Below are 24,735 nucleotides of genomic sequence, written 5' to 3'. Positions count from 1 at the left end.
GAGGAAAGACTCAGTTCCAACAAGACGAAACAGCAACATTTCCAGGGTTAGTAATCTGGCAATGTAGGTGTGCAGCGTTTGGGCCTTTGGGTGGGTGGATATTTCTGCTTTCTGTTAAAAGTCTGGGGCAGGGACAACTGAACACTGTGCTGCGACAACAAAGTAGACGTGGTTGCTTACAGTTGTGTCTGTTTAACTGCAGGTTATGGGCAGGAGGCAGCAGTGGCTGCTTTATGGACTGCAGATTGGGAAGGTCATAACACAAGGGAAGAGGTAGTGGTTTCACCCTCAGACACAGATTTTGTACCCAGGCATTCCACCGACCTACTGGGATGCTTGACTGCTATGTGCTTTTCCATGCTGGTGGTGCTCAGGTTGGCAGTGTTCTTGCCTCTTCTTAGCTTGGTTTGGCAGATGCTGCAAATTACAGTTATTTTGTCTGTAGAAATTTCAGAAAAAACTGCCATACAGGGGAATAATGAACCCTTGGCCTGTTATCTAGCCGACTTGGAGGGAACAGTTGACCGAGTTCTCCCTCTGGTTAAAACACTACCTCTTCTTGCCATGGATCCATCCCTCTCTGCACTGCTGTGCTCGTTAGGCATGCCACCATGCCAGGTTGGATCAGTGACCTCATCATTTACCATGTTGTCTTCCAATTCCTCCATCTGATCCTCCTTCTGAGTTGAAATTTTAGGCTGACCTGAAGGTCTCTGTGCATCATGATTATCCTCCACCTCTTCAGACATGAATTGACCTTACCCAACATAGTTTTCTCCTGGCCGTGGGTGCTCAAATGTTTGGATATCACTGCACTCCACCTCCTCATGACCCTCTTTAATGGTACATGTTGAGAGGTCTGAAAAATTACAAGGGAACGCATACAGTTCCTCAGAGTGGCCAGCGTTGGTGTCATATATCTCCTAGGACTCTTGATTGTGAGAGGAAGGAGGACAAGGCATAGGAGTCACAGGCCCAGCCCCTTGGCTACTGAGACTGAACTGTGTGGAAGACTTTGTGGTGCTGCTTGTCAACACACTGGAGCCTTTGTCTGCCATCCAACCCACAACATCCATACACATGTCTGGGTACGTCAGTAGTGTAGCACGCTGACTAAATTTGGATAGGAAGATAGAATGAGATAGTCACCTTCTGATCTGCCACATGGCCTTGGTGGGCACCACCACATCCACTTCTCTTAATATCACCCTTTCTCATAATGAATGTGTTATGCTTATGAAAAAAAATTCTTGGCTTTATTTTTGACAAGTACCCTCACAGAGGTGCTATGTACAAATTCCTTGTATCTAGCAATGTGTGGCTTTTTTTGTCAGATATCAGGTTTATTACACACGGCAACATCAGATTCACGAAAATTACAAGTAAATAGTCATGTTTGCGTCAGTCGCACAACTGCTAGATAAACATATGCTATTTATTAAACCAATATAAAATTAGTACCTTTTTTTATTATCTTGCTGGCACACTGCAGCAGTGGACTAATGAAAATTATTGCCACTGGTAAGTTGTAACGTTTACTAATCTCTGTACAGATTGCGCCATATCACAACTGCTAGATAACAATACACTATTTATTTAACCAATAGAATTTGTTTTGCATTTATTAGATCACCTTTATGAGACACATCAACAGCAGATTCAGGGAAATTCCTGGTAACTAGTGATGTTTCAATAGCTTAGCAGGTTTTGCGCCAGTCGCACAACTGCTAGAAAAGTATTGGCTATTTATTAGCTATTAGCAATAGTCAATGAATATTGTAGTAGATGCCAATTACTATGGTATATTTTTCCTGTCCCTAATCTAAATTTATTTCTACTAGCGGCCCGTGCAAAATTTTCGCACATTGGTTGTCGGGGCGCAGGCAATTTTAAGAAAATCGAGCTGGTCAAATGTAAATGTATTTAATGAGATAATGAACACAGAGAGGGTATGTGTCTCACTGACATATATATATATATATACACATATAAATATGTAGACAAAAATAGAACACAGCATCACATGTGCATGGATCTAGGCCATGTGAAAACATAGACAGACATTCAATATAGATTATACTTCTCAAAAATATTTTTTTCACAAATTTTTTCAAAAATTTTTTTTTCATAAAACTTACAGTAATAGATGAAAATGAAGGTTCTTAGCGCCTAAATTGGCCAATTCATGTATGCCCATCAACCACAGCAAGATGAACTCCCTCTGATGGGACCTACTCTACTATACATGCCACTTTTCTCTCTCTCTCTCTCTCTATATATATATATATATATATACATATATTCTTTATAAATGTTTTCACAAATATTTCAGCCCATGGATCCATTATATGTCCATTTTGTAAGCCGGCGAGAAAATCTCACCATACGAACTTCATATGGATGAAGAAAATCGCATCCTCCCATTGCACACGGAAGACATACAGATCACTGTTCAGGGAACATTTCTGCGATTCTCGTCCATGTAAAACGGACCGATTTTTTTATACGTTGTGTGTGACTCCAGCCTAAAGGAGATCCCCCAACATTAAACATAAAGGTATTTTACTTACTGATCAGAAGGGGTCTGATTGTCAGGACCTTGCAAACAAACAAGGGCAGCAGCATTTTTTCCCTCAACAGCAGCACTGCCGTCTATCTGCAGTGTAAGGAAGTGCAACACAGCCCTATGTAAGTGAACGGAGCAGCTCCCTGTACAGCAGTGCCACTTTAATAGTAAAAATGATGAAGGAGTATTGACTCCATAACTGAGCGTATTTACACCATTGTATAATAATTGAGAATATCCCTTTTAAAAAAAAGTTATATCTGTAGATTATTTTACCTTTTTTTTCAATCTTTGCAAGATTGTTTCCACCAATTTCTCCTATCGGGAAACAATGCACAGTCTGAGTCAGGCTACTTTCACACATCAGGTTTTTTGTTTCAGCCACAATCCCGCAAGTTTTGAAAAAAAACGGATCCATTGTATTAGTGCTGGATAGCGCCTGATGGCCAGACATTTCATCTGTTTTCTTTCCTGATCCGTCCAAATAGTCATTTCCGGCGGACGGAGAAAAAGTCCAGATGAATCTTTTTTTGTCTGGTGAAAAAAGCACATAGTGACGGCACCTGCCAAAAACGTGTGAAACGGACATGTGACAAGATGAATCCGGCCTCCGAATCCGGTTTTTCAAGCATTTTTCATTGAAATCATGCAGATTATACATTCTGAGGTCTCTGTCTTTCTCTCTCGCTCTCTCTCTCTTTTATACTATTTGCAACAGATCCGTTTTTTGACACATTAGCCGGATTCTGCCTGAAAGAAAAAACCTGATGTGTGAAAGTAGCCTTATGTCAATGCTGCAGTTTTTTACTTGGAACCACAGGTGACTCCAAGTCACCAATAAGCTGCAACCTTAGAATGAAGATAGACTTTTCAATGACTGTGCAATAATACAGAAAATCTGATGGTTCAGAACTTGTCCAATACCTTTTAGGGTATGTGCACACGTTGCAGATTTGCCTGCGGATTTTTCTGCACTGAGGGTATGTGCACATGTTGCGGATTCTCTGCGGATCAGCAGCGTTTTTTGTGGTGCAGAAACGCCGCAGATCCGCAATTGATTTACAGTACAATGTAAATGTGCACCCCCCCGCTGTTATTAAAATACTCACCTGGCTCCCTCGCTGGCTGGTGCTGCTTCCTGTCCTGGCCGCACCTTCTACTGTATGAGCGGTCACGTGAGGCCGCCCATTACAATCATGAATATGCTGCACCACCTCCCATAGGGGTGGAGCCGCATATTCATTACTGAAAAACAGATTCGGAGGCCGGATTCATCATTTCACATCTCAGTTTAATATGTTTTTCGCCGGATCCATCGCTGCGCGTTTTTTCGCCGGACAGAAAAACCATTCTTCTGTATGTTTTCTTCATCCGCCAGAAACAGCTTTTCTGACAGATCCGGCAAAAAATGGATGACACGTGTGGCCATCAGGCGCAATCCGGCACTAATACAACTTTATGAGAAAAAAAAGGATCCGGCGGGAAAAACGGATCCGTTTTTTTCAAAATTCACCGGATTGTGACTGATGGCAAAAACCTGATGTGTGAAAGCAGCCAGATATGTGGATAGATACATCTATGTATCTATAGATATATCTATCTATAAATATATCTATATATCGATATATCCATAGATATATAATATAATAATACCAAAGCCAGCATATTTGAAAAATATCATTGATATGAGATGGAATATAGTAAAATAGTATATGCTATATATGGATAACTAGAAGGGGCCAGCTGCCACGGCATATATATGAAACAAAAACAGAAACAAAAGCAGCCATATGGTCCCATAAAAATACACTTTATTGAAATCTATATAAAAAACACCAGACAATAACCAGGTATACAGGAAGGGGAAATAGGAGCATGAACAAATGGTAATGATACACCAGGACTGCAAGCCGATACATAGACCACACTGCTGTGCTAGCAAAATGCTAGAAGGAAAAAAAACCCCATGTCACATAATAAGCATTAGTATGCTGAATACATAGGGCAAGTGCCCTTACACAGGGATTTCCACCATACATAAGCAATGCGACATTGTACTTACAGCAGACAATGGTGGTCTTAGGACCGGACACGCAGACCTGACCCCGACGCCCGTTTCGGAGCACGCCGCTCCTTCATCAGGGGGTGAACCTAGTGCATACAGTGCGCGCATTTAAGCGCCGCCAACCGGAACCCGGAAGTAACATTACCGACGCCCATACCAATGGATGTGCTAGAAACAGCGCGCGCCACCTCCAACATGGCCGCCGGCACCGGAAACACGTAGGGCCCTACGTGACCAGTGCCGGACGGCAGCCGCAGGCGCGCACACTGACTCGTAGCCCTAGCGCATGCGCACAGATGACCCAGCGCAGCGCCGCCATATTGGAACAAGTATATGATAAGGGCAACAATAGAAAGCACACTACAAATATATGTAATGCACCGATGCCACAGAGATGCAAACCGTGTATATCCATAGATAAATATATGAACGCACAGATAAATATAAACCACACAGAGTATATAAAGGCACACACAAAAAATAAAGATGAAAGAAATATATACATACAAACGTACAGACAATGCCCACCCGTGTATACCCTAAAAGGTACCACTAGGAAGCATGAATCCCTTGGCACAAAAAAATACAAACATGACATGAAACAAAATAAATATGAACAACACAATTACATAATATACATATACATATTTCTCTCACAACAAAGGGCATCAATGCACAGAGGAAGTACAGTAAAAACGAACTATATATACATATAGATATGGAACTAAACCAATATAGGCGAGGTATTATAAACATAAATACTAGGCTCCAAATGTTGATGCGACGAAGCATTCTGCCAGCAGCATTGTATATGCACACACGGTTCCAACATATCACCAGTTACGTACTAAAAATACAAATAAAAAGAAGAGATTAAAATACCAATAAACGAAACAAAACCATATGCAACATACCCCATAAAATGCACATACAGGTGTGGATCAAAGGAATGGGGCAAAAGAAATATTCTCGTTTAACCCATCAGGGTGAATAGTACGCAGCGTCCAAATCCACCTTGACTCAAGTTGAGCAAGGCGTTTGGACAAACCACCGCCACGAATGTTAATATTGAGCAGATCTATGCCACGTACCCTCAACGACGCCGCGTCACAGGAGTGGAAGTCTCTAAAATGTCTTGGTAATGTTTTAAGGGTGGTAGCATCAAGACATGTGGTTGCCGCCTGAATACCAAGAACATGTTCTCTAACTCTGACTTTTAATTGCCTCGTGGTCAAACCAATATATATAAGGCCGCACGGGCAAGTAGCATAATAAATCACGTATCTAGATGTACATGTTATACGTTTTTTTATGATGAAATTCTTGCTACCGTCAGAGTTAGAGAACGATGAACAACGCTCAATATTAGGACACGCAACACATTTACCACATGGAGCACATGGAGTGTATGTATGCAGTATGTATGTAGTATGTATGTAGTATGTTGTATGTATGAACATATGTTGTATGTATTATGTTGTATGTATGTAGTATGTTGTATGTAGTATGTATGTAGCACGTAGTATGTTGCATGTATGTAGTATGTATGTACAGTTGTGGCCAAAAGTATTGACACCCCTGCAATTCTGTCAGATAATAATCTTCTTCTTTCTTCCTGAAAATGATTGCAAACACAAATTATTTGTTATTATTATCTTCATTTAATTTGTCTTAAATGAAAAAACACAAAAAAATTGTCCTAAAGTCAAATTGGATATAATTCCACACCAAACATAAAAAAGGGGTGGACAAGAGTATTGGCACTGTTCGAAAAATCATGATGTGATGCTTCTCTAATTTGTGTAATTAACAGCACCTGTAACTTACCTGTGGCACCAAACAGGTGTTGGCAATAAATAAATCACACTTGCAGCCAGTTGACATGGATTAAAGTTGACTCAACCTCTGTCCTGTGTCCTTGTGTGTACCACATTGAACATGGAGAAAAAGAAGACCTAAGAACTGTCTGAGGACTTGAGAAACCAAATTGTGAGGAAGCATGAGTAATCTCAAGGCTACATGTCCATCCCCAAAGACCTGAATGTTTCTGTGTCTACCGTGCGCAGTGTCATCAAGAAGTTTAAAGCCCATGGCATTGTGGCTAACCTCCCTAGATGTGGACGGAAAAGAAAAATTGACAAGAGATTACAACGCAAGATTGTGCGGATGTTGGATAAAGAACCTTGACTAACATCCAAACAAGTTCAAGCTGCCCTGCAGTCCAAGGGTACAAAAGTGTCAACCCGTACTATCCATCGGCATCTGAATGAAAAGGGACTGTATGGTAGGAGACCCAGGAAGACCCCACTGAAGTCTGCCAAAGCTTATCTGAAAAAGCCTGAAACGTTTTGGAAGAATGTTCTCTGGTCAGATGAGACAAAAGTAGAGTTTTTTGGGCAAAGGCATAAACAAAGAGTTTACAGGAGAAAAAAACAGGCGTTCAAAGAAAAGAACACGGTCAAACATGGCGGAGGTTCCCTGACGTTTTGGGGTTGCTTTGCTGCCTCTGGCACTGGACTGCTTGACCATGTGCATGGCATTATGAAGTCTGAAGACTACCAACAAATTTTGCAGCATAATGTAGGGCCAAGTGTGAAAAAGCTGGGTCTCTCTCAGAGGTCGTGGGTCTTCCAGCAGGACAATGACCCAAAACACACTTCAAAAAGCACTAGAAAATGGTTTGAGAGAAAGCACTGGAGACTTCTAAGGTGGCCAGCAATGAGTCCAGACCTGAATCCCATAGAACACCTGTGGAGAGATCTAAAAATGGCAGTTTGGAGAAGGCGCCATTCAAATATCAGGGACCTGGAGCAGTTTGCCAAAGAAGAATGGTCTAAAATTCCAGCAGAGCAATGTAAGAAACTCATTGATGGTTACCGGAAGCGGTTGGTCGCAGTTATTTTGGCTAAAGGTTGTGCAACCAAGTATTATGCTGAGGGTGCCAATACTTTTGTCGGGCCCATTTTTGGAGTTTTGTGTGAAATGATCAATGTTTTGCTTTTTGCTTCATTCTCTTGTGTTTTTTCATTTAAGACAAAATAAATGAAGATAATAATACCAAAGAATTTGTGTTTGCAATCATTTTCAGGAAGAAACTGAGTATTATCTGACAGGATTGCAGGGGTGTCAATACTTTTGGACACAACTGTATGTAGTATGTATGTAGTATGTTGTATGCATGTAGTATGTTGCATGTAGTATGTTGTATGTATGTAGTATGTAGTATGTAGTATGTATGTAGTATGTAGTATGTATGTAGTATGTATGTAGCATGTTGTATGTAGTATGCATGTAGTATGTTGTATGTAGTATGTTGTATGTATGTAGGATGTTGTATATATGTAGTATGTTTGTAGTATGTTGTATGTAGTATGTATGTAGTATGTATGTTGTATGTCGTATGTGTGTAGTATGTTGTATGTATGTAGTATGTTGTATGTAGTATGTATGTAGTAAGTATGCAGTATGTATGTAGTTTCTTGTATGTATGTAGTATGTATGTTGTATGTATGTAGTATGTAGTATGTTGTATGCATGTTTGTGTTTTTGTTTTTTTACATTCAATACATTAGCCGGATGATGGGACTACTACTGTCCCATCATTGGCTAATATGTCAATCACTGTCATTGTTGCAGGCATAGCCCGATGGGACTTGTAGTCCCATCGGACGATGCCTGCACACAGACACAAAGACTCCCAAGAGGCCCGCACAGACCCCCGAGAGGCCCGTACAGACCCTCGAGAGGCCCATACAGACCCCTGGCAGCCCACCCAGACCTCCCGGCAGCCCGCCCAGACCCTCTGGCAGCCCACCCAGACCCCCCTGGCAGCCCGCACAGAGCCCCCGGCAGCCTGCACAGACCCCCGGCAGCCTACACAGACCCCCGAGAGGCCCGTACAGACCCCCGGCAAGCCCGCACAGACCCCCTGCAAGCTGCACAGACCCCTGGTAGGCCCGCACAGACCCCCAAAGGTCCCGCACAGACCCCGCCCTCACACACACACGCACACAGTCTCCACCCACGCACTGCCCACACTCTTCCCTCCTCCCAATCTGCAGCGTTTCACCACAGCTAAACTGCAGATCCTTTTTATATCTGCGGTTTTGCTGCAGAATTGCCTGACTCATTGCAAGTCAATGAGTGCAGAAACGCTGCAGATCCGCACAAAGAATTGACATGCTGCGGAAAAAACAATGCTGCGTTTCCGCGCATTTTTTTCCACAGCATGTGCACAGCGGATTTGGTTTTCCATAGTTTTACATGGTACTGTAGACCGCATGGAAAACTGCTGCAGATCGGCAGCGTCAAAAACCACAACGTTTAAGCTGCATTCATTTATATCTTCAGTTTTAAAGCTGAAGTCTTAAACAAGTAATGTTTTACTTTTATTCTACTTCCACATATGTAGCGAATAGTTTATATGTACCTGCCTGAAATTGGCTGGGCGAGGAGTTTGGCAAGCTGGAAAGCCCCCAAGGCAAATATTAGGATTTGTTTCAGCCTTGTGGTATTGTGCTTTGGGGTAGTGTAGTGCCACCTGCAGGTCATTTTTCCTTACTGAAGTTTTATAAAAAATTAATGTTTCAAATGTATTTTGTGATAACATCTTGGATTTGTGGATTGTTTGGCTATTTTCTTGCTGAAGGGGGCAAGTTTATCTTTCAAATGGTGCATCATTTGTGTGTGTGGGTGCAGTATGAACTGAGATACAAAGTAATCACTGAAAAAAGTGTTTTGAAATAATATAGAAGGATTCCTTCTTCACTCAAGAAAGAAAAAAAAAAAAGAAACAAGCGGAGGCTGATCACTGATATGCATCAGGGATAAGCGCTCAACTACTGTAGGATGCATGCACGGATGTGATTATTTTTTTCTGCAAGTATTTTTAAGTTTTGAAAAAATACTGCTATCATTGGGAGGTTAGTCGAATAAAAGATGATAAAGAACATGACAGCTGCCATATGTTCCAAGTAAACTGTTCCCTGAATGTCTGAATGCTGAATGATTCTGCTAAAAAATAAAATTCTGCATAAAAAATGGACATGGTTGTGTAAACAGGTTTTAACCCCTTCCCAACCTGTGACGCCACGTAGGCATCATGAAAGTCGGTACCAATCCGACTTGTGATGCCTATTTGGCGTCAGGGCAGTATCACGTTCCTGTAGATCGGGTGAAAGGGTTGACTAAACTTTCACCCAACCTGCAGGGACAGGGGATGTGGTACTTCAGCCCAGGGGGGGTGGTTTTGCCCCCACGTGGCTACAATCGCTCTGAGTGGCTGTTGAAAGTGAAACAGCCAATCAGAGCAATTTATAATATATCACCTATGAAATTGGTGAAATATTACAATTCTGCAATGTCCGATATTGCAATATCATCGGCCATGGCTGGAGACCCCGATCTGCCCCCGCCACTGACTGACAGTGGCGATCTGTGACCGCCGTTAGTGTTTCCTCCGCTCCGTCCTGTCCTTTGCTGCCCTCCTCTCCCCTCTGTCCCCTGTCCTCCCCTCTACCCCCCCGCTGTCCAATCCCACCCCCCATACTTAGCAAGTCCGGGTGTCCCTCCTGGTGTCCATCTGTCTTCAGCGATGGTCACCGCCATCTTTCAAAATGGCGGGTGCATGCTCAGTGCGCCTGCCAAATCTGCCGGCCAGCAGATTCATTCCAGGAACATTTTAATCATTGTGATAGAACCTATCAATATAAAAAATATAGTAAATAAAGCCCTCCTTTATCACCCCATAGGTAGGGAAAATAATAAAATATAGAAAATATATTTATTTTTATTTTTCCACTAGGGTTAGGATTAGTATTAAGCCGGGGTCACACTAGACCGTAATACGGACGAGTGCAATGCGATAAAAAAATCGCATAGCACTCGCACCAATGTTAATCTATGGGGAAGCTCCCATCATCCGATATTTTCTCGGCCGTATTCAGGATCCGAGTGAAATCGCAGCATGCTGCGATTGTCAGCGTATCTCGGCCGAGAATCGCCAATGAAAGTCTATGGGTGCGAGAAAAAATCGGATTACATACGGACCATGCGTGTGCATTGCGAGAAATACGGAAGACTTCTCCAGGTGACAGGAAATTGAATCATCCATTATCAGGAAGCTTTGGCATGCTAATTTCTGGCCCACGCTGGATTGCAAACCAGGAAGCACGCGTCCACGGAGTGTTCTGTTGTAGCAGCATGGCCAGGCATATTAATGTGGAGATGCTGATTGCTCTGGTCCCTGATAGACCCGAATTATGGGACCAATGCGACGCATATTATGCGGACCGTGCACGTAAAGACGCAGCATGGAGGTCAATATGTCGCCACATGTTCCCTGATTTTGATGAGCGACCTCAAGAGGTTCAGCAAGAAATATGTAAGTACCATTCTTCAACAAAAAATGTGGTTTAATAGTGGGTTCAGGATAAAAATAAGCCTGAACCCATCATATGTGTTTTGTTTATGATGGGAGTAAATCATCCATGCTCTTGGTTGAAGATGCAAAAACATTACCAAGAGACACAAATATGGATGAAATGTATTTTAGCTATAGTCCGTTAATATAGGGCCAAAGGAATTTTATGTCCCCCTCGCCTCCTGGGCCCATGTGTTCTTGCAAACCCTGTAACGGTTTGAGTTATGTGTGTGATATTTATATCGAATATTTTGTATATTTGCAGTCAATGATGTCAATAGACGCTGGCGGAGTTGCCGGGACCAAAACCGGCGTGAGCGTCAAGTTCATGGGCGGAGTGGTGATGCAGCCCCCAAAAAAAGGAAATACCTTTATTATGATCGTCTAAATTTTCTGGCACCGGTGATGGAGCTCCGACCGTAAGTGCATGCATGTCTCCAAATATTGTAGACATCTTATTACGTGAATATGTATGTATTTTTTAATATAAATAATATTTTGTGAAATACAGAACAGAGTCCAATCTGACAGAAAGAGAGACTGGATCTGACTCAGAGTTGTTGATTGACCCTGTTGGTGAAGATGCAGAAATGGCTGGACCATCTGGGCAAGCAACAGGCAGCAACCACCCACCACCACCACCACAACCAGCAGCAGCGTCTTCTGCTACACAGGAGGCAAATCCTGAGGTTGATGAAGGAGTCCAGAGCAGCAGTCCAACATTGGCTCTGGATACATCACCACAGCCTACTACAAGACCAAACCGTGGTCGGTGCAGAAGGGTGGCTTTGAACATTGGCACCAGGAGGCAAGTTGATACAGGGGTGTTGGACTATTTGTCACGAGCTGCCCATGACGATGGGGAGGAAGCGTACTTCCGCAGTCTTGCCCGCTATTTACGGCCCATTCCACGCTCGCTCAGGCTGCGGACCAGAGGTTGCATACAAATTTTGCTAGATGCGGCCACACCCCCAAACAACCCCACTAATATTTTTAATTATCTTGAACGGTGGCAAATGTCAGCTACCAACCTTCTGGCGGTGCAAGACCTTACACAGGACCAATCAGAAACTGTGTCAGCACCACCCCCGCAACCTATAGCTCCCCAACAACAGCCTGCACAAAGCACACAACAACCCCAAAACAGGGGAATTTATGATTTAGCAGCAAATCCCCAATATGACCACTTGAACAGACACATGTTTGGAGGCTGGTCCCAACATGTGTCTGCTCGACATGGCCATATTGGGGGGTCTGACCAAATGGGTCAATCCAGTACCCAGGACTTGATGCCCTTCTACCCTCCACATCAAGTGTTATCTCATACACATGATCGCAACTTGCCACAACACCCTCAATTTAGATCTGCACTAACACAGGTAGACAGTGTGGTTGGTCAACCACCCAGGCAAAGTTCCGCACATGCTGGACACCCGCCATCACCATCACCACCCCCAACCTACCATAACCTGTAATGTTTTTTATTTTATTTTTTGCCTGTCATTTGGCCTTTTTTGTGGCCTAAGTTTTTTGTTACCTTGGCATGTAAAACTGTGTTGTTTATTTTGCTCAAATTACATATGAGAATGAAAATATGTTTTTTGAATACATATATATATGCGCTGAGCAGTAAAAATTTGTTCAGAAATCAGAGTGTTATGTATTGGTCCAGCTACATTCATGATTTGTCAACTTTACACACTTACATAATTTCCACATCAGATACATAATACACAAATTTATGAAGCAAATTGTTAGGGGTCGAGTTCCCGCTTCTGCACAGGGGGAATCTCGAGCCACTTCCGCTGCGGTCTCCCATTCTTGTCCAGCCGCAGTGGAGCCTGCTCAGCAAGGACGTCGGTCCCAGCGTCTTGCTCATTCTCACTCTGTTCTGAGAGTTAGTGCTGCTTCTCCAGTCTCTGCCATTAAAGTCAGTGCTGGTCAGCAGCGAGCGGACTTCTCTGGGACTAAGTCCTTGTCTGCATGTACTGAGCATGCCCAGTGTAAGGTCTCCCGTTGGAGATCGAGGGTCATGTGCTCAGGCTCTGCAGCACATTCCATTGGTCCTCTTGGCAGGTCCTAGAAGGGCAAAAGTGCTGTGGCCACTTCCTGTGCTGCTGCTATATAAACTGCGCATGACCGCACGGCCATGCGCTAGTATTTTCAAACAATTGCTAATGTGTGTATGTTGTGAGTGCAAGTCGTCCTTGGAAACCCCTACCCTATTGAATGTCTGTTCGCGGAAGGTGTATGGCTGCTACCTAGCGCCCGACTTAGCCTACAGCACTAAACACACATCTCAGCGTCCTGTAGCTGTGCCTGCCAGTACGGCGCCGTGCGCCTGCCTTGCGCTTTCCATACCCGAGTCTGGGTGGTTAGTGGCGTCCGTTAGTGCGGCATCGCTCGCACTCTTGTGCACTTATATTTATTAAGGTTCTCTACACACCCAGTTGCGGTGTTACGCCAGCAAGGGTCTAATCGGGCTCCAATCCCTTCTGGGGTTGAGTCCGCTGACCACTTGCTCGCGCACTAGTGCGGTACTGCGGTCCTGTGAATTAACAGGATCGCTTTCTTCACGCTGGGTGAGGTTTAACCCACGCGTGTATCCTTTAGTGTACCGCCATATTGTCCGTCTTGCTAGCTGCAGGGTCTTTTACCTGCACGGTGGACCTCGGTCTGCGAACGCACCTAGTTTCTTACCATCTATACTTGGTGCGTTCCGCCAGTCCTTAACACAAATTATGTGATTTATTAACTTAGAATCTAAATAAAAATTAAGGCAAAACAGCATTGTCTTGCCAAACCGTAGATCCCTCTGGTGACACAAAAAAATTGGTTAAAACATCACAAACTTTTAGGCCAGAGGGCTGAAACGTGAAGGACGAACACGTGTAGTTGTCAAGACAGTATTTGCATAATCAATGTCATCTGCAGCAGATGATGGGCAATCATGGTCTCTTGTAAAGTTGTGAAGAACAACACATGCTTTAACCACGCCATTTACATTGCCTTCACTCAGTTGGATTGCAGACTGAAGTACCTGCCATTTTGCACTGAGAATGCCGAATGAACACTCGACCAGACGGCGGGCACGGGAAAGACGAAAATTAAAGATTCTGCGCCGGTAGTCCAGGCCTCTCCGTGGATAGGGCCTCATGACGTTCCTTGATAATTGAAACGCCTCATCTGCTACCATCATGTAAGGCACCGCATCCAAATTAGCCCCTGGTATGTGACTTGGGGGTGGGAGATCCAATTCATTGTTGCGCAGCCGCCGACCCATAATGGAAGAACTGAAGACTCTAGAGTCTCCAGTTCTCCCATAGGCCCCAATATCTACAATTATAAACCTGTAGTTGCTGTCGACTAGGGCCAACAGCAATACAGAGAAAAACTGTTTATAATTATAGAATTGGGTCCCTGAACCTGGCGGCTTATGCACACGGATGTGCTTTCCGTCAAGTGCCCTAATACAGTGCGGAAACTGGCATGTGTCCTGAAATCCTTGAGCAATACGTAACCAGTCTGCAATTTTGGGTTCAGGCATCACCTCTTGATGGAGTCTTCCCCAGATTTCCTTGCATATATCCCGCACAATCCCAGAAATTGTAGATTTGCCCAATAAAAACTCTAAATGCAGGGCCGCATATGATAGGCCAGTGGCAAGGAAGCTAAAAGACAAAAGAATATTGTTTGAAAATATAAAATGAACACAATACAGGGTTATATGGGGCAAAAACCAAATTAAAACAAAACAAAAAAGATTATTAAAACATTAAGGACATGCTATGGCTTTGATCTTTGCCAAAATTAAATGTTAGAAAAGAAGGCCAAATGATGTTGAAGTTACTTAACCATTTAAGTATCTAATTTGAATAAGGGGGCTCGACCAAAAAATGATTAGAAAATTGGGTCAATTATTATTAAGGCATACCGCAAGGTAAGGATAAGGCGCTCCTCAGCTGAAATAGATTTGCGCATCCTGGTGTCCTTCTTCGTGATCCCTGGACGCAAAATCTCCAACAAAATGTCAAAGGTTTGAATCCTCATCCGACAATAGTTGAAGAACTTGTCCGGATTAGTCCTCAGAGCAGCATACAGACGGCTGAAATGGCCTTTATTGATCCGTTGCTTTAGAAGTGGATGTACCCACATCCGTCTCCACCTCCTCGGATCTACAATAACTGGGTATGGCTGGCCAAAACGTTGGGAAAGTACCCAGTTGTAAAGCACACGCTCTGTGGTGGTAAAAGTGAGTAGATCAGACATGTTGCTCATCAATCCGAAGTGCACCAACACAAGCAGGGACTCTACTGCATAGATTGGTGGGTGGAACCTGTTTTAGGGCCTTTAAATAATGTCCTTGGTGATGATTTAAAATGTTTTCTGGTGTAAAATCCGTTATCTGTCCATTTTGCAAGCCTGCGAGAAAATCTCGCCATACGGATGCCATACGGATGTCACACGGATGTCACACGGATCATTTTATGCGAGAAAATCGCATCCTCGCACTGCACACAGATCACTGTTTTGGTAACATTGGTGCGATTCTCGTCTGTCAAAAACGGCACTTTTTTTATACGTTGTATGTGTCCCCGGCCTTAGGGTTAGGGTTAGGGTTAGAATTAGGGTTAGGGTTGCAATTAGGGTTAGGGTTAGAATTAAGGTTAGGGTTGCAATTAGGGTTAGGGTTAGAATTAGGGTTAGGGTTAGGGTTACAATTAGGGTTAGGGTTAGAATTAGGGTTGGAATTAGGGTGAGCATTAAAATTAGGCAATGTGCGGATTGGCTCCTACGGATTCGTGGCAGTTTTCCATCACATTTACAGTACCATGTAATCCTATGGAAAACCAAATCCACTGTGCCCGCAGTGCAGAAAATACCATGCGGAAACGCAGCATTGTATTTTCCACAGCATGTCAATTCTTTGTCTGGATTCCGCAGCGTTTTACACCTGTTCCTCAATAGGAATCCGCAGGTGAAATCCACACAAAAAACACTTGAAATCCGCGGTAAATCCGCAAGTAAAACACAGTGCTTTATACCTGCGGATTTTTCAAAAACGGTCAGGAAAATCCACAAACGAATCCGCAACGTGGGCATATAACCTTAGGGTTAGGGTTGGAACTAGAGTAAGGGTTGAAATTAGGGTGAGGGTTGGAATTAGGGTTAACCCTGCTGTTCTGTTAGGTCAAAAATGACCGTTTTTGAAATTCTATAATGTTATAAAAATTCAGCGTGTGATTCTGAGACTTGGGGCTCCCTGACTTTTCGTCATTAGGGGGGTACTCTCTGTGGGAATTTTTTTTTTTTTAATTTTTGTTTACTTTATTTGGTACAATTTTTTTTACACTTGTACTGTTCGGTCAAAAATGACCGATAGGCCTTTATTCAGCTCTCCAGACAATTTTTGACAAAAATAAAGGTGCTATCACCTCATTTTGAACTATATATTGCATCTACTACTATTTATCAATGTATCTGACTACTTTTGGTCAGAAAAGATTTACACATACCAACATTTTCAAGTTGCGATACAGCCGACGGATTCGCTTCCAGTATAGCTATGCGCAATTTATTTCACTGGTTTTTATTTACCCTGCTGTTCATATAGATCTAGTTCCATTCAGTTGTCAACATTTCATATTGTAAATCATGATTTTCTGATTTTCCATGTGTTTGCTGGTTGTACAGTATTACACTGTGCAATGCTGTCCTAAGCAGAATTCACCTAAAGTGTTGTACTGTGAGCTTTTTCCTGCTGCAGGGTGGTGTCTGCTCTGATCTTATCTGTAGACAGATAACATAGCAGTGTAGAGTTTCAGTTCAGCTGGAGACAACACAGAGTGAGCAGAGGTTCAGACGTCAGAGCTCTGAAGTCCCATTTTTACAGGTATGTTACAGATAAATTATTCTTTTATTCTAAAATTATTCAATATTCTCACTGCTGTGATAAAATGGATGATAGGGGGTTAGCATTAGGGTTGTGTAGACTCAATGTCTGCTTATGAGTACACATTCTCACTGCTGTGATAGAATGAGTGCATGCCTCATTTTTGTTTGCGACGTTATTGTGTGTATTGTTGCGAAATTGTTTTGATTTTTTTTTTTCATTCATTGTTTATGGATATATTTTATTTTTTCATTCAACAGTTATGCCTTACAGCATGAGAAGAAGACACTTCACCCAAGCTGAATTGGAGGAGTTTATAAACGACTCCGATACAGACGAGGATGTTAGGTCCGGTCAAAAATGACCGGGAACAGTATAAGTGTATAAAAAACAACTTTTTTTGCCATTTTATAGAGAAAAAAGCTTTTTTTTTTTTTTTTGCCTCTGAAAAAAGTATATCTACATAATGTTTGATATTATTACTTATAGTTAACATTTAGATCAAGATTTTTTTTTATCTGCAAAAATAATCAATTTTTACAAAAATCGAAAAAATACCATGTTCCCTTTTGGATATAAAAAAAATATAAAACAAGCTTTGTATTTATTTTTTTTCTGGTATTTGAACAACCATCTTCACAAGCAATATAATAGTGCAAAAACTGTTTAAAAAAAACCACTTAGATTAGCTAAAAATGATTATTTTATAAGGATGGTCAAAAATGACCGGGAACAGTACAAGTGTATGTGAAATCTAAACAGAACAGCAGGGTTAAGATTAGGGTTAGGGGTGTGTTGGGGTTAAGGTTAGGCTTGTGGTAAGGGTTATGGTTAGGGTTGGGATTAGGGTTGGGGGTGTGTTGGGGTTAGGGTTGTGGTTAGGGTTAGGGTTGGGATTAGGGTTATGGTTAGAGTTGGGATTAGGGTTAGGGGTGTGTTGGGGTTAGTGTTGGAGTTAGAATTGAGGGGTTTCCATTGTTTAGGCACATCAGGGGGTCTCCAAACGCGACATGGCGCTACCATTGATTCCAGCCAATCTTGCATTCAAAAGTCAAATGGTGCTCCCTCCCTTCCGAACCCCGACGTGGGCCCAAACAGTGGTTTACCCAAACATATGGGGCAAAAGCATACTCAGGAAAAATTGCACAACTTTGGGGGTCTAATTTCTCCTGTTACCCTTGGAAAAAATAAAATAAATGGAGGCTAAAAAATTATTTTTGTTGGAAAAAAATGATTTTTTATTTTCACGGCTCGGTGTTATAAAATTCTGTGAAGCACTTGGGGGTTCAAAGTGCTCACAACACATCTAGATAAGTTCCTTGGGGGTCTAGTTTCCAAAATGGGGTCACTTGTGGTGGGTTTCTACTGTTTAGGTACATCAGGGGCTCTGCAATCGCAACGTGATGCCCGCAGACCATTTCATCAAAGTCTGCATTTCAAAATGTCACTACTTCCATTTCGAGCCCCGACGTGTGCCAAAACAGTCATTTATCCCCTCATATGGGGCATCAGCGTACTCAGGACAAACTGGACAACATTGTTTGGGGTCCAGTTTCTCCTGTTACCCATGTGAAAATAAAAAAAATGCGGGCTAAGAAAACTTTTGAGGAAAGAAAAATTATTTTTTATTTTCACGGCTCTGCGTTATAAACTTCTGAGAAGCACTTGGGGGTTCAAAGTGCTTACCACACATCTAGATAAGTTCTTTGGGGGATCTAGTTTCCAAAATGGGGTCACTTGTGGGGGAGCTTGTTGTGAATTCTGTTGTCAAGCTCCCTCTTTTGGTCATGAATGGTACTTCGGCTGGTTCTGTCCATGGGCTTCCTCTGTTAGTTGTGAGTGGGGCTGCGGCTTCTGAGTTTCCTTCCACAGGTGACGAGGTTAATTCGTTAGCTTGCTGCTCTATTTAACTCCACTTAGATCATTGCTCCATGCCACCTGTCAATGTTCCAGTATTGGTCTAGTTCACTCCTGGATCGTTCTTGTGACCTGTCTTCCCAGCAGAAGCTAAGTTCCTGCTTGTTTTTCTTTGTTTGCTATTTTTCTTTCCAGCTTGCTATTTTGATTTTTGTCTTGCTTGCTGGAAGCTCTGGGACGCAGAGGGAGCGCCTCCGCACCGTGAGTCGGTGCGGAGGGTCTTTGCGCCCTCTGCGTGTTCTTTTTGTAGTTTTTTGTGCTAACCGCAAAGTTACCTTTCCTATCCTCAGTCTGTTCAGTAAGTCGGGCCTCACTTTGCTAAATCTATTTCATCTCTGTGTTTGTATTTTCATCTTTACTCACAGTCATTATATGTGGGGGCTGCCTTTTCCTTTGGGGAATTTCTCTGAGGCAAGGTAGGCTTTATTTTTCTATCTTCAGGGCTAGCTAGTTCCTTAGGCTGTTTCGAGTTGCATAGGGAGCGTTAGGAGCAATCCACGGCTATTTCTAATGTGTGTGATAGGATTAGGGATTGCGGTCAGCAGAGTTCCCACGTCTCAGAGCTCGTCCTAAATTATTTGTAACTATCAGGTCATTCCGTGTGCTCTTAACCACCAGGTCCATTATTGTCCTTACCACCAGGTCATAATAGGAGCTCCAATCTTTAGACACACAGGGGCTCTCAAAACGCGACATGGTGTCCGCTAAAGATTGGAGCCAATTTTTTATTCAAAAAGTCAAATGGCGCTTCTTCCCTTCCGAGCCCTGTCGTGCACCCAAACAGTGATTTCTCCCCCACATATGGGGTATCAGCGTACTCAGGACAAATTGTACAACAACTATCGGGGTTTAACTTCTCCCTTTACTCTTGGGAAAATAAAAAATTGTTGCTAAAAGTTCATTTTTGTGACTAAAAAGTTAAATGTTCATTTTTTCCTTCCATGTTGCTTCTGCTGCTGTGAAGCACCTGAAGGGTTAATAACCTTCTTGAATGTGGTTTTGAGCACCTTGAGGGTTGCAGTTTTTAGAATGGTGTCACTTTTAGGTATTTTCAGCCATATAGATTCCTCAAACTGACTTCAAATGTGAGGTGGTCCCTAAAAATGATGGTTTTGTAAATTTTGTTGTAAAAATGAGAAATCGCTGGTCAAATTTTTACCCCTATAACTTCCTAGCAAAAAAAAATGTTGTTTCCAAAATTGTGCTGATGTAAAGTAGACATGTGGGAAATGTTATATATTAACTATTTTGTGTCACATAACCCTCTGGTTTAACAGAATAAAAATTCAAATTGTGAAAATTGCAAAATTTTTGCCAAATTTCCATTTTTTTTCACAAATAGACGCAAAAATTATCAACCTAAGTTTACCACTAACATGAAGATCAATATGTCACGAAAAAATATTCTCAGAATCGCCAGGATCTGTTGAAGCATTCTTGAGTTAATACCTCATAGACACTGGTCAGTATTGCAAAAAATGGCAGGTCATTAAGGTCAAAATAGGCTGGGTCATGAAGGGGTTAAAAGTGGGGAATTGGTTATTCCCAACCCTAGTACTATATGGAAATTCCTGAATAATTTTTTAACCCTTGAATTTTTTCTACTACCAATTCTAACACAAAAATAATTGTTGTAGGGTGGATAAACTATCTGAAACTAATTCCTAGCAGCATAACTTTGCTCTGGTGTATTGACAATTTTCAAAGGCATCTTCAGGCAGTTTGCCATCTTTACCATACCATTGCTGCTGTATTTTGAAGAATGTTTCGGGTTCACCTGAAAAAGGTGGACTCTCTAAACTGCAGGTCAGGATGAGCAACACAAAACAAATAAGTTGGACATTGAAACTAGATGTCACATCAATCAGCACTAGCCAGGACAGCAGGATTTGCAAGATGGCAGGCAGATAGGCAAAGCAAAAAACTTCATAAGACATGGAACTAGAAGTGTAAATATACTCAGAAACTGACCATGAATAGTCAATCCAGTACTTGCAACAGACAAATTATTAACCCCTGAGTGACCGAGCCAAATTTTTGAAATCTGACCAGTGTAACTTTATGTGGTAATAACTCTGCAACGCTTCAACAAATCCCAGTGATTTTGAGACTGTTTTTTCGTGACACATTATACTTTGTGATAATGGTAAATTTAGTTCAATATTTTTTGTGTTTATTTATAAAAAATATAAAAAATTTGAGAAAAATGTTAAAAAATTAGCAATTTTCTAAATTTGAATGATTATCCCTTTAATCCAGATAGTCATACAACAGCAAACCATTAATAAATAACATTTCCCACATGTATGCTTTACATCAGCACCATTTGTAAAATGTTATTTTATTTTGTTAGCATTTTAGGAGGTTTAAAATTGTAGCAGCAATTTTTCATTTTTTCAAAGAAATTTACCACATTTATTTTTTTAGGGACTTATCCATGTTTGAAGTGACTTTAGGGGTCCCATATATTGGGAAACCCACAAACGTGATACCATTTTAAAAACAGCACCCCTAAACATATTGAAAACTGCTGTCAGGTAGTTTATTAACCCTTCAGGTGCTTTACAGGAATTAATGCAAAGTGGCATGACAGAAATGAAAATGTGTATTTTTACCACCTAAATGTTGCTAACTTCTAAACAGATTACTACAGCCGTCTGACTCTAGGGCCGATATTTGGTCATGAATTGCCATCGCAAACATCAGGACAACAAAATCATGATCTGAGGGCACCAATTGGGATAAAGAGGAAGCCCCCACACTCTGTTAACCATTTATAATGATGTAGTCACTATTGACAGCAGCATCTAAGGGGTTAAACAGATTTAGAAGGTGCAAATACTGATCGTAGCTGATACAGCAAGTTGTCAGCTATAGTGTACAACCAACAGATGCTGGATTGTCATCTGTGTGGGGAGGCTATTTTCTTATATCTCAGGTCAGTTAAAAGACGTATTGGCGGTCATTAAGGGGTTAAAGTCAGAATTGCATGCTGTCAGTAGACAGATATTTTAATGACAGCAGACAGTGGTTTAATCGCAAGGCAGCAGTGATGAAGATGCACACCACTTGAAGACACACTTGCAACACACTATTGGTGCACAGTTGTGTGAACAGTACTGATGTAAGCAAAAAAGAATTTGTTATGCTTAAAGCTTGTTAGATTGTCAAAAAAAGAGTAGGAGTTCTCTGAGGTTATCTTGTGCCCAAGGGAATATGCCAGGTTTTGCAGAGGAGCCTGCTGTGCCCTGAAGTTCCACTGGCAGCAGATGAAAATGTCATGGTAGCTGGAGTGAAGTAATTGATCCCAAAACACTTTTGTCCATAACATAACTTTTGGAGATAGTATATGAAGGCATGGGCAATGTGATAGAAGGGATGTCTGGGTGAAGGTGTTGGACTGTTAATGCAATTGAAAATACCTGGACAGCTACGTGTGAACTCACAAATTTATCACTTCTTTAGTGAAGGAAATTTCTGTAGCAGCAGCTAGCAGCTTACTCTCTATTTCTTTTAAATATACAGTAGATGTAGTGTTCGCAGTGTAAAATACAATTTAATGTTTTAGCTTGAATATGAGGGGAATTTTCATCCCCTTGTGAGCTGTATGCAGATTTAGAACATCTCAATGTGACTAGAGTACAGTTTACTCCATGTACTATTTATGGGGGTAGGGCAGAAAAATAAGAAGCTTTTATTTTACTATTTTACATAGTATGCTACATTCTTGGAAAAGGCAAACTGGTGTAAACTATGTAATGGAGCTGCACAAGTAGACATTCAAGCATTTCCACTTTAGTTTTTCCTTCACAGTGATCTCACTATCTTTGGTCAAGAATTGTCCATCCTTGTGCAATAGCAGCAGGAGGTGGTGGAGAAAAAAGTTTACTTGAGTCATGAGAACAAGGAAATGAGCAACAAAATGTCCAGCCTGGAAGCGATTCAGAGATCCCCTTCACTTTCTCTCTGTCCTTTTTGGTAGGACATTACCCGCATGGCAGGCAATTTGAGCCTTTTACAGGTACCTCTGATTACGACTCCGGGCTCTATGTGCTGCTTTGCCTTCGGGTGTTAATGGTTGACAGGCGACTTGCAATCTCCTGTCTGCTAATTTCTGTTGTGGGGCATATAGTTACCCCCACAACCTCGGTCTTCCGGCCACCAGTTTCTGTGCTTCAGCGTGGAGGGAGCTCAGTCACAGCTCCCCTCCAGCTCTTCACTCTCCTTCACTCCTTCTCCCCATTAAGTCTCCTACAGACTGCTCCTTCTCTCTCTCCTCTGTCCAGGAGCTGCAGAACCACTTGCATGCATGGCCCCAGCTTTCCACTCCTCACTCCTCACAATCTGACTAACTCCTCCTCCAGCCAGAATATATAGGGAAGTTCCCCTGAATCCAGGTCTCAAGCTACACTGTCATGATCCCAATGGCAGGGGATCACAAAAGGACAAGCACAAAAAACAAACAAGCTCTAGGGTGATGGAACCTGAGCTGACCGCGATCCTGAACGTAAACACACAACTAGCAGTAGCCGGGGAACGTGCCTACGATGATTCCTAGACGTCTCGCGCCAGCCGAAGGATTAACTTCCCCTATTAGAAGAAACACAGACCTCACTTGCCTCCAGAGAAACACCCCACAGAAATAGCAGCCCCCCACATGTAATAACGGTGAAATGAGAGGAAAGCACATACGTAGTTATGAAAATAGAATCAGCAAAAATGAGGCCCGCTAAAGCTAGATAGCAGAGGATACAAAAGTGAACTGCGCGGTCAGCGAAAAACCCTTCAAAAAACCATCCTGAAATTACTTGAACTCATGTGCCAACTCATGGAACATGAGGAGTAATTTCAGCCCACTAGAGCAACCAGCAGCAAGGAATCACATATCTGCAAGCTGGACTAAGACAAAAATAAAGCAAAACGTGGAACAGGAAAATCAAAACTTAGCTTGTCCTGAAGATAACAGACGCAGGGAGCAGAGGTAAAAAGACACGCTGATTACATTGATAGCCGGCGAGGAAATGACAAAAAAGCCAGGTTAAATAGGAAACTCCCATAACCTGATGGAACAGGTGGACACCAGAGACCGCAGAGAACACAAGTCACCCAGTACCATCAGTAACCACCAGAGGGAGCCCAAAAACAGAACTCACAACACTACACCTTCTGGCCTGGAGTCAGAACAGTGTTGCATGTACTGGTTACCTGTTAAAGGGATCCTTCCTCGCTTCCAGGCATGGCATCACCCTCCCTGTGAGGAAGGCAATACCACTGTAACAACCAATAACCTGGAGTATTGGTGCCAGGGTAGAAGAGTTACAGTAAACACTGTTTCCCGGTGCCAGGTGCTGAACACGGCTCTCATCATTCTCCCCTGCTCTGAGGGCAATTGTCGTGAGCAGGGGAGAATGATGAAAATTAAATTTAAGTGATAAAAGAGATAGCAAGCGGTGGCTGATGGGACTATTACTCCCATCAGCCTACCCCTGCTGCTGCTAATAACAGTGACAGTATGAAAGGCTGATGGTGGTATTCATCAGCCTCTGCCTGCGCTGTAAATAAATAAATAACTGAAATAAATGGTGTGGGTTCCCCTGCATTTTCTGTAACCAGCCAGGCAAAACTCACAGCTGGGGGCTTCAGCCCTCAGCTGTCAGCTTCAGCAAGGTTGGTTATCAAGAATAGATGGGTCCCCATGCTGTTTTTTTTTTATTATTTAAAAACTAGTGGGACAGTTTTATAAGTTGAATCATTGCAGACGTGGTGATACCAAATATGTGTACTTGTACTGTTTATATATTTTTTTTTCATTCAAATATTCATTTAGGGATAGACAGAGGAAACGGTACAAGGGGCCTGAAAGCATATACTTA

This window comes from Ranitomeya imitator, chromosome 6, assembly GCF_032444005.1.
Source record: "Ranitomeya imitator isolate aRanImi1 chromosome 6, aRanImi1.pri, whole genome shotgun sequence".
In the NCBI taxonomy this organism is placed as follows: Eukaryota; Metazoa; Chordata; class Amphibia; order Anura; family Dendrobatidae; genus Ranitomeya; species Ranitomeya imitator.
This window is presented reverse-complemented; position numbering follows the sequence as displayed.